Source organism: Limulus polyphemus, unplaced genomic scaffold, assembly GCF_000517525.1.
Source record: "Limulus polyphemus unplaced genomic scaffold, Limulus_polyphemus-2.1.2 Scaffold1189, whole genome shotgun sequence".
NCBI lineage: Eukaryota > Metazoa > Arthropoda > Merostomata > Xiphosura > Limulidae > Limulus > Limulus polyphemus.
This window is the reverse complement of record NW_013666799.1, coordinates 197,611-209,933: the sequence shown is the minus strand read 5'-3', so window position 1 is coordinate 209,933 and position 12,323 is coordinate 197,611. Positions and strand designations below refer to the sequence as shown.

Here is a 12,323-nt window from a genome sequence, read left to right as displayed (position 1 = left end):
ACACATGGTTATCTATCTATCTCTATATATATATATATATATATATATGCATATATACAACTTGAAAAATACACATGGTTATCTATCTATCTCTATATATATATATATATATATATATGCGGCTTTACAACTTAAAAACTATAAAGCCATGCATTGCATGCATGTATAAAACTCATGTGCTTACAAAATCCAGTTTATGCACCATACCACTATAGTTCAGTAGTCCCTCCATTCCAGTGTTTACAGACTTCCAATATAGCTACAGGTTGTAAATATTACAAGCGTATATATATATATATATAACATGTAGTATGTTGATCACCATGCATCATAGTGATAATGCATGCGGTACCACTATCAATTATAACATTGTGGCAACAATATAAGGAGCAGTAGCCATCAAATCTGCATGAAGCTAATCCAAAGGTTGTCATTGTTTCCCAAGAGAGTATCATACACGAACTACGTATTTCATTAACCTAAACTAATTCAAATAGGACAGTATTGCTATTATGCAGATTTATGTCCATGATGGACATAATAAAACAACTAAAGAAACAAGATTATTAAAAATAGTCAATTTTACCCATTGACTGCAGCTGCTCTAGACGCGCACGGATATGGATTCCAAATAGGGAGTTGCAGCTTGAGGAAATAATGTCAACACTATGTCTCAAACCTTAAGTTTGTTTATTTACTTTTTTCGCAATTGAATTTTCATTTTAAGATATCTACCTTTTTCTGTAATTTTTTGAAGTTTCTATTCCCCCTTTTTAGATTACCAATTTTAAATTACCTTGTTTAACTTGATTTTAGCTATGCTTTTATTCACAGTATATTGATAATCGTAAATCAAATAGACCTAAAAACGTATCTGAAAATTGCATTGGAATGTTACTACTCTTCTCGAATTTTTGATCTAACCATTGTGCATGCCTGGTTTTGCTGATCTCATGCATGCATTTTTTCTTGTGAACAGAACTGTGGAGAACAAACATGCTAATTGTTTTCTAAAATTTGTTTTTGGGTTCTTACAAAACATCAAGCACATGGGTGAGACTGATACAGTTTCAGCCTTCTTGTTCGTTCTTTTGCGTTCATAGTGCGAGACAATATATGTTCGAATGCAACAAACAATATTGAACACTATTTTAGAAAGGAAAGAAAGCATTCACGTTATCAGTGGCTATGTAAGAGAGAAAAAGACAGATGAAGCTGAAGCTGACATTAATGACAGTCATAAAATAAAAGAGTATTCAACTTTTTCAACAAATTTCTTATTTCTGATTAGAAAGTAGAAGTGGAAAAGAAATATGATGTAAACATATTTATGATATTCACCTAAATTGGCCTAAATAAATTTAATGGTATACTTACCAATATTTCATCTATGGATTGGAATGTTGCTGAAGAATGAAACAACCAGAGACACAAACAATATAAAAAGACGAACTACTTAAAGCTTTTCCAAAAACCTTGGAACTTTATCCTCACATAAAACAAGGCTGTTACTGGACGTTTAAAATAATATTAGTGAAAAGGGATTTTCAAAGCAAAACTACGAAATGAAGAGATATGTAATGTCATCAATTCTCGGTTGTGTAGATTCAAGTTATCTAGCAGAAGAGAAATTGCACTAACACTCAAAACGAAAACGTGAAATGTATTACTAACAACAACCCCGAAATATAGATCAGTCAAATTCTGACTCAGGCGTAGTTATTCCTTGGAGCAGATATTTGATAATGAAATGAATAAACACAAAATCTGTTAACACATGTTCTATCGACAACATTCTCACAATTGTTCATATGGACATGTTACACTACCAAACAGTAACACAGATCTTTCCTTAAAAACTACGAGAAGGGTTGGATGTTTGTAACACTCTACGTAAAATTTAACCAAAGGTCTTAACAGGTGCCTTTTCTGAAGCAAAGTTTGTTTGTTTGTTATGAATTTCGCGCAAAGCTACACAAGGGCTATCTGCACTTGCCGTCCATAATTTAGCAGTGTATGACTAGAGGGAAAGCAGCTAGTCAACAACACCCACCGCCAACTCTTGGGCTACTCTTTTACCAACGAATAGTTGGATTGACCGTCACATTATAACGCCCCCACGGCTGAAAGGGCGAGCATGTTTTGATGGGATGGAAATTCGAACCCGCGACCCTTAGATTGCGAGTCGAGCACCCTAACCACCTGGCCATGCCGGGCCTACCTGAAGCAAAGTATGAATAGCTTAACAGAATTGATTTATTCATGGATTTGTGTTTAAATACATGGGATTGCTTTGCTATTGAAGATGATTCATAATTATATCCCCTCGGTGTAGATTCCTGTACGTGGTGAAGGACCTCATCGGGAAGGTTCTGTCTGTACAGTTTACCTCATCTGGGATACAAACATCCATCCACGTGTTTGCTGTGCATGACAACCTGTGAAGAGGACGTGAGAATCCTGAAGGTTGAATGATGTCAGGGGCACTGCAACACACCACTATGATATATAATTCCTGAAGACGGGTGGCCTTGCGGCATCCCCCAGGGTCAGTTGGCTAGTACTATGTGGCTAGAGTTAATTGAGTTCTAGTATTGGAGATTTTCAATTTATGTTGTGGAAATTATGTTTGGTGCTAGTTTTTGGGTATAATGCTTATGAAACACTGACGTGGCTACACTGTCCTTATTTTACAGAGTGACACGTTCCATTGTAGTGCTGGGTCATTAGGTATTGAATCCTTTTTTTTTAATATGGATAACCAAAAAATTTAAAACAAGCTAAAATGCAAAAAGAAAAAAAATGGAAAACGACCACGCTCGGAAGACTGTTGAATAATTACAATTTCCTAGCCTTCTTATATCTCACTTTCTGAATCTACATTCATTGTTAGAAAAATCTCTATGGCATATGTCTCCTTCAGAACATATTAGAGGGGTTTACCATCTTTCTTAAGTTGGTCAAGAATGTTGTTTTTTCTTGGTCGAAACATCTCGACCACAAGATAGCAAACTCTTGAAATCGAAGTCCATGGGGGATATGCCTATTGAGGTTATTCCCTATACTACTTTGTATTCCTCTAGTAGATTTCATCGTTAAGAATGGTTTGCTTAACATTCCCGAGTCGGAGATTCTTACTATTTTCTTCAGCCAATGAGTTTCTTCACTCAAAAAGATGAAACAGTGGAGTCTACGAATGTTTCATTTTAATGTTTACATTATCATGTTCATCTGGCCTGACAAGGCAAGTTATGTGAGCTTTAAGGTGAGGCTGTATATTCCTAACTTTCTCAGATATTTTCAATGGCTGGTTTGGACACTAGGACATCTTACAGTAGTTCTTTGTATCTCTTTGACCACCAATTTTAAAGTCGTTTGAGGCAAGATTCAAAAAGGGAAATTTACCTCCGATCCTCTTTCAATCTTGTATTTCAAAGGCCAAGAGGTTGCTGACTTACAGGGCATTGCAAATATTCTAGGAGTGTGCTTTTCTCACCATTCTAGCACTTCCACCTCTTTCACTGCTTTTCTGGCCGTCAAATAAAGGGCCAAAAGATACACACAGTCTTTTTTGTACAGATAGTCTCTATGACTATAATTGATCATTTATGCTAGTCAGTTGTATCATAGAAGCCGTTTATGTGGTGAAATCAAAGATTGCTATTTGTTAGTCTCACAGTACATCAGTTGGACCAGATGATATTCATTATGAGATGCTGCACCATCTTTTTTCCAGGCTTTCTTGGTTTTATTCTTTTTTTAAAAAACTAGATTTGACAGGAAGAGTATTTTCCAGATGCATGGCATTAGGGCTATTGTTATCTCTTTTCCTAAGCCTTGGAAGGATTTCATGGTTTCTTCTAATTACAGGGCGACTGTTTTGATTAGCTTTCTCTGTAAGGTTTTGGAGATTATGGTCAATGTTTCGTTTTTTATTCCTAGAATTAAACAACTTTCTCTCCCCAACCCAGTATGGTTTTAATAAACAGTGCTTACCTGTGGGTCATCTGATTCGACTTGAAACATCGATCAGAGAAGACTTCCTCAGGAGGAAGCATCTTATTTCAATCTTTTTTTTATATCTTGAGAAGGCTTACAACACTACATTAGAGGCTTGGTATAGTACAAGATCCCCATTTCTACGGGATGTGGGCATTTACCCATTTCTATAAGAAACTTTTTAAATGACCAGTCATTTGAAGTCCATATGGGATCAACGTTATCTTGATCCTTCAAACAGGAACTTAGAGTTTCTCAGGGCTGTGTCTTAAGTGTCATAACTTTCAATTTTAAAATCAGTGCTATCACTGAACAACTTCCCCTTACAGTTGCAAACAGCCTGTATGTCAGTGTCAGTTGCCGAGTATGAGATTTATTGAATGGGAGATTCAGACTACCCTTACTTATTTGTCGAGTAGGCCACAGCAAAGGTTTCACAATTTCGTCATCCAAAACCATTTATGTACATTTTTGCTGCCAGTGAGGATTACACCACGATCCTGAGATTTATGTGGATGGTGTCATAGTTCCCATGGTGACTGACACAAAATTCTTAGGACTTCTCTTTGACTATAAGCTGTTATTTACTTCACACACATTAAGCAGCTTTGTGTCAAGTGTACAAGGGCAGTGAACGTCCCTCTTGAAGAGTGGATAGATCTTTCATGCTGAAGTTCTATCATGTTTCCATTTAGTCAAAGCAGGACTATGGATCTGTGGTCTATGGTTCAGCCAAGGACTCTGTCTTAAAGATATTGGACCCTGTACTTCATCAGGGGCCGGGGCTTCCCCGGGACTTTCTGCACTTCTTCAGTCCAGAGTTTGTACACCGAGTCCTATGAACCTTCACTTTACTTCAGACATTTGCAACTTTATATGCAGTATACTGTGAAGCTCCATTCCTTACTACATCATTCCACCTGGCATTGTGTCTTAATGCCTCAATGGACTGTGCTTTTTGCAAATATACTGTCAGCTATTCCCACATATGACCTTCGTATCCAGGCACAGCTGTCTTAAATTAGATGGTATTACTGAATCCAATGATCAGCCCATCCTGCCAGGGCTTGGTATTATCCCCACTTGTGACTTTTTTTTTGTGTTATCTGAGGAGGTTGGATACTCCTTGTTGGAATTACCATTCTTTTATTTCCCTGTCTGCTCTGGTATTGTTACAGCCCTGTCTGTCCCTTAGGTGGACTACAGATTTGTCATCAAGGCACGGCTTCACGCCAATTGGTAGTCGATCAAGAGTGAGCAACAGAATAAGCCTTTCCAGATAAAACCTACCGTTATTGTTTGACCGTCTAATTTTCGTAAGAATCAATAAGAGAAACAAACTTGCTTTACTTAGGTTCTACATTGGCCACAGTTTCAAAAGGCATAGATTTATTTTATAAGGACTGATCCGCTAACATGTGATCTTCGTGACACTTAAATCACAATTGCCGGTGTTTTACTTTAATGCCGTCACTACATCTGCCAACGGCGGCACAATTTTAGACATGTTTTGTCTCAAGCTTTACCTGTGGCGTTGGACAGTGTCATTGGCGATGGTGTCATTGTCCAGACTGATTGTATTTTTACAATTTTACAGCCATCGGCTTTTTGATTTCTATTTGATTTCTTAACCTTATTTGTACAAAAAATGACACTGACTTTTTCGTTTACTTTTATTTTCTAACTTTTTACATATTTTACATCTCTTCCGGTGGTTTTTATTTATTTATGATTCGCATGTTTGGCGCCGATAACCATTATGCTTTGCGCAATAAAGCCTTAACCAACTAACCAATCATGTTTAGATACATGGGATTGCTTTGCAAGTGAAGACGATATATTTGTCTTTTTCTAATTTGTCTAATTCAGAGTAGTAATACAACACGGCCTTTCAGTTTACAGAGGAAACCAAAGGCGGATTACATGTAACAAGTATACATACTGAACGTGTTGTTGTAGATAGAGCAGTATCTTGCAGAAGGAAGGATTGCCTTGGAATGTTAACATATAACTTTTACTGAAGTACCTTCTTTACTTATTGTAAGATTGAAAATCTTAAGTACTTTATTAAATAGTATTTTTGTTGAAGATAATAAATTTCAAATTAGTAGTTGCACCTTTCATATTCCACACAGAAATCGTAATATTGCTGCTTTGAAACATCAATATATTTGGTGATGGTATGATGGCCTCAAAGAAAACAAAGTTTCAGGTTTTAAAATCTTCGCTTATTCCACAAAGATATGTGTTGTATCACCTTGTTTGTGTTCGTAAATATGATTAGTTCGAAAAAATAGAAGATGAAAACAACTGGCAAAAGTAAAATACACTATTAAAATTGCTATAAATATACTGGCAGTGCTTTTTCCAGGACTGAGTATTAATTTTACGGTCATTTTCACAAACTAGAATACAGTAGATAGCCATTAATATCAATTAACTAGTTTAGTTCTATACCTTATGAATACATCTTTAACTACCAACAGAATTCACCCATTTTACTGGAAAAAAATTGCTAGTTCTGAATAACCTGTTATTTTCCTTATCAATTCAGTATCTCTTTCATACAAATAAAACAAAGATAAACCTTATTTAGATAAAGTGTATTACGTTTTAATTATTTGTTTCTGTGTGTTCCAATAAGATTAATACAAATTAGCACAATGAAACCCGATAGCTCATACACATAGGACTACCAAGAATCTTTAATTAGTCCCAAGAATACCATCCTTGTTTAAATAATAATAGTATTTTTATTTTTGCACCTGTTGGAAATTTTTATCAGGAGCTATGTAAACAAAGCACAAAGAAAAATATATATACTCATGGTAATTAAGCAATTAATTTATTAACTAAACATGTTAATAAAAGCTAACAAAATAATATTTCATTAATAAAATCTATAGTTGCAAATTTAGGGATATTCAATTAATGTAGTGACTGGATAAGTTGGTATTTAAATATAATTTCTAATAAAAAACTAAACATGAATTAAAACTTCACAAAATATCGACAAGATCCTCAACATATCAAGGGCAAGCTGGCTCAGTGGCATCACGCTTTGGGCTTATCAGATTGTCTTGAGTCTATGGTTAGCTCGCGTCGTGCTGTTGTGTCCTTGAGCAAGACACTTTATCCCAGTTGTTTTGTTGCAATCTACGCAGCTGTATGATTGGTAAAAGTTTTTAGCTGGGGTTGACCTGCGATGGACTGGCAGAAGGAATGCATCACCATTCTCATCTGCTTGTGCCAATTAAGACGGAGTTTAGCACCGAATCATATGTGCCAGCTCAGCATGGGAGGGACTCGACCTTTTAACCCTAACATACCTGCATATAAAAGTAATAGTTTACGATGCAGATTTAAAAGACATGTTAAAATTTTTAGAAAATAACTGTAAAACTAAAGTTAAACAATTAACTTGTACGTGGTGTTCCTTAAAAGGAGGACTGACAAGATCAGTGATTATAGTACAATATGGGTTAGTACTAAAGTAGTATATCATTGAAATATATAAAAGATGAAAATATTTGAAACCAACTTCACGTCAATAGGATAAACAGAAACAACATGTTGACTTTTATTTTGTTACAAAAAGATGGTTGTTATATACAAAAAAATTTAATTTGCAGAAGCAAACAAGATCGTTATAGCATGTTTGAACATTCCAACTGAATAGAATTTTATGTAGCTTGAAATTTTACATGAAAATGTTTACTTTAAAGCATTATCTCAGAACAAAAAGGAATCTATTATTAGAAAAAGTAAAAAAAAAAATCCTTTCCTCGTGATCTATCACATTGTCAAATCCACAATTCCAAATGAGATTTTAGTAATGCCAATAATAAGAGTAACCGATACAGAACTTCATGACTTATTAAAACTGAGTAAAGGTTCGAATGCGGAAATAAACTTATGTGAATGTTAATAAAGCAAGACTATATGCTACTGTGAGTATAAGAGGTGGTTTTGAATTATATAGTATTTTCATGTACATTGCTTTCTTGGGTATTTGTTAGTATGTGTTACATACTTACAAAAAAGAATGCATGTATTTGATCTTGGAAGAGAATTTCGTTCAAAACTTTCAAGCCTTGAAACGTGGGTCATTATTATATATGCCCATTTGTTTTTCACGGAGAATGTGGAGACTATTAGATACTAGTCATGTGTGACATAAAAGTTTTTAGTTCAGAAGTTAACAAGAGTCGAAACATAGGACACACGAATAAGACATCTTCACCATTTATTCTCTCATACGTAACAAGAAGGGAAGAGAACTTTAATGACGTATAAGACTTGAAAGATCGACAGAAAAACTATGGAAAATGAAAGTTTATCTATAACTGAAGTTTTCACTATTGTATGTCAGTGATAATATATTTTTAACCAGTAGGTTTGAATGTTAAGTAGATCAAGTTTTATTAATGGTTATTAAACATGTTTCTTTACAATAAAAGTCACGTAGTTATGAAATACAATTACTGAAAATCTCAGTAACAGCAGCAGTTATTTTTATTTCATAATAGTCTGTAAGTAATTGTAATCTAACCTTTGACACGGATCTGGACAGTTGATACATATTCATCTTTCTGTCGTAAGACGTGTTTTGTTTAGTTTTTAATTTCAAACTTCCGTTAGCTCACATCATTCAGATTGTGATGATGACAAGGCTAGTAGTGTATGTGCATTGTCATGGGAAAAGTCACGTGATTCACGTATCTGCTCTTCAGGCACGTGTTCGCCAGCTGAAAATACTTAGTTTTTTTACCGCGTGTGTAATCACGAACTTATTAATAAATCACTGTCACATACGTCATCTGAATGGTTTATGTGTAAAAAACATTCCATCATGACTCCTTTCTATATCATTCTGTTAATTAAAAGTGAACCTTGGACAGCACAAGATCTTACACAAGTTTTACAATGGTCAAGTACAGGTACATAACAAGGTTACGTGTGAAGCAACGCACACTGAAACAGGTTGTATTGGAGAAGTAACAATAAATAAGGCGTACAACTTCATGATATAATGTGTGCTGTTCTGTTTATGAATGTGATACTTATGTATTTTACGCACGAGCAGTAACCGACAGATCAGGTGCTAACTACGAGCGCTGTGCAAAGCTTATAACCAATAATAATTCAATGACAAGAATTAGTCTTCACACTGCCTGAAGATCAGGCATTACTTTTAGAGCAATATAAAAGAAGGAAATGGAAGGTTAGGGTTTCCAAGTGTTGCTACTCTTAACGTTACCATACAGCAGATATCACTATAAGTTATTACTAGTTGTCAGTTGACACGGGTCCTGCAACGGTTGTCCAGAATTCAATAAATGAAATCAAGAACGTGTATAAAAGATGAACGGAATTCATAAAAAGTGTTTTAATATCAGGGTACGTATTACTGTCATTCATAGCTAATTTGTTATAATTATTTTGGTTCTGAAAAAAATGCAAAACAAACGATACTTTCGGATTATTTAAAATAAATTTTGGTGACTGTGTGATACCGAGAGTGAAATGTAAAATTAGTGATTTCTGGTGATATTAGAGTGTATAATGATAGTTAAACTGTCTCCACCAATGGCTGGAACAACTTTAAAGTACTTTTGTTGAGATAGTTTTTGACTTCTATCTTCTTTCAAAATTTGAAACAAGGCAAAAAATATATAAACGATTAATAATAAGTTCTCACTGAATGCACTGATATGAGATTTGTAGTATACTGATTTTAATGAAAACTAGACCACCGTGACCCTTTGGGTCAACCACTATTCAGAGGTTATGAAGAATTCAAGCTAATTTCAATATTTCACCAAAATGAAGGTTTATTTTGAGATAATTTAAATATTTCAATCCATTCGTGTTATTCATAATTCAAGAAAAGATATTTGATTGTTGATCGGGCGTAAAAGGAAAGACCATTTCAAAGTGAAGTAAGAAGTTTCGTAAAAAAGCGTGAACGGTAGTGTGAATGATTTTTTGACTGAGAAAATATACAAACAAACAAACAAACGATCTCAGAGTTTTAGTAGTATATAGATAGATTCTTCAAGATCTTGTTTTTGTCATCTTATGCCTTTTAATGAAGATGGGAATATTGACAGGGAAATAATATAATAGCCAATGCTGGGCGAGAGGTTTTCGTTTATAAAATTTTGTTGTTGTTTTCGACTTGATTTTTTATTTTATTACCTCGTCCCCATAGTTACTATTTGCAAATAGTCAATAATATTGTAGGCCCATTTTATTGTTGTTTTTTCTACGCGCCGTTATAACACATTTTCATCACATCATTTTATTTCTGTTGTGCATATATTGTTGTATAGAAGATATTTTAAAGTGATTCATCAGGTGGAAAACGAAGTTTTGTAATAATGGAATGTACGAAAAGTGATCCGAAAAACGGCACTAACTCGGTAACCCGTGGCCCGATTTTAACGAAACTCGTTTTATTGTTTCTATTATCATTTCATTACAAATATGGCGCTATTATGCGCCATTTTTGCTGTATTTAATTACAGACAAGCACACACACACAAACAAACAAACAGTCTCAGAGTTTTAGTAGTATATAGATAGATATAGTGATCATGGCGTCCGCAGTTTTTTTGAGGGGGGGCAAAGTAGTGAGAAATTGTGAATTGAATAAAAAACTCGTACACACATTCTGAATGAATAAAGAAAGAATTATGTTTCTCATTTTCTAGGTGACTTTTTGTTCATTAAGTACGCTGTTGTTTATTTGTATTCAATAAACAGTATTGTATAGGGACAAAAACTTTAGGATAAAAGGAATTTTTTAAAAATTTAATCCATTTATGCTTAAGATTTAAAATTAAATGAAAATAATGTCATTCTTAACCATCTTAATATATCAGTGTTAGAAATAACATAATTATACTAAGTGTCAGGTTGATTGTTAGTTTTGCTTTAAGTACACAGCTTGTTTTGATCGGAAGTTAATATTATACATTTTCTTTTTCTTTTTGCTCTACAGTCACAAATCGCCATGTTAAATTATTCTACTATGCGTACTTTCAATCATCGTTCTAAATAAATTTCGTTTGTTAACAATATAAATTTTAAAATGCATCCAGTACTTTTTGTATGTATATTTAAATTGGGCAATGCAAAAATTAAAAACGTGAAATTGTTAAACATTTGTATATACATTAGAAACAGTGAAATGCCATTCCTATGTCTGTTTTGCCAAAATTTAAACTACCGTAAAAAACAACAAGAACTTATTGTAGATTGTAAGTTAAAAAAAAACGAACCGTGTAATTCATGAAGAAAACAATCTTTCGATAGTCCTTTCAGCTTCATCTTTTTCTGTCTCAGAAAAAGATCACTGGCACTATAAATGTATTTGCCCTCTGGTGGCTCAACATCAAGTCTGAGAGCGTATAACATTTAATAATTGGATGGGTTGGGGGCAGAACACAGATGGCTCATTGTGTATCTTTGCCCTTAACAACAAATAAGACTAAAGCATTTATTTCCTAATAAATACCACAATCTAGTAAGGTTTGGCACGTTTAAAATAAACGAAACCATAGTTTCTTCAGGGTGGTCCTTGTATTTTCATTTAGCAACGCTCTTCCTCTCTTGTACATAAAAGAATTGTGTTAAAACCTTTGGCTAAACTCTTGGCTTGATCGACCTAATGTTACATGTCATTAGAAAATCAGTGTGCTTATTTTTATTGTGAAAATAAAGCCTATGATGTTTTATGAATTAAACTTTAGAAAACTGTCAAATAATGTCATTTTCATAAGAATTTTAATCATTGGTTTGTAGATTTCATTTTGTTTTTTAATGTTGTAAATGGTTCCATAAAAGTTGAAAATTGTGTTTATTATGTTAAATGTGTGTAGTGTTGAACAAGTTACCCACCCGATGACGAGAACGTACATCACCAGTATATACGTGCAGCGTGATTAATGTTTATATGTAATACATTTTACTTTCTCTTTTCACACTTTTCTGTTAAACAGTGGAGAGTATTTGAGATAACTGATAGATTTCTAAAAGAACAATGGGAGGGATATTTATGCAGCCAACCCTATTTGAGCGTGAGAAAAATGTTTACCAATAGATGTGAAATGTGGGGTTTGATCGTAGCTCTTACAAAGCGCCTATTTTTTCTTGCTATATAAGACGCACCCTTATTTTGAAGACAAAGTTTTTTGGGAAAAAAAGCTACAGTCGCATTTGAAAGATTTTTAGTGAACAAAAATTCAGTTTGATACTTTAAAAATTAGTATATATTGTTCTAAACACAAAAGCGCTCAAAACATACAAAATAAGAAAAT

General features: G+C 34.0%; 1 protein-coding gene across 3 annotated transcripts in view; it reads left to right on the top strand.

The window, feature by feature from the left end:
* Nucleotides 1–12,323, top strand: part of LOC106462516 (septin-2-like) — a 146,714-nt gene that overhangs the window by 27,883 nt on the left and 106,508 nt on the right. Inside the window, exon 1 of one of the 3 annotated variants that reach the window (XM_013922449.2) lies at nucleotides 2,358–2,548. The exons of the other annotated variants lie outside the window; for them this stretch is intronic. The gene's annotated coding sequence lies outside the window, so the exon portion shown is untranslated. Of the gene's footprint in view, nucleotides 1–2,357; nucleotides 2,549–12,323 lie in introns of those variants that run through there. 3 annotated transcript variants of the gene reach the window in all.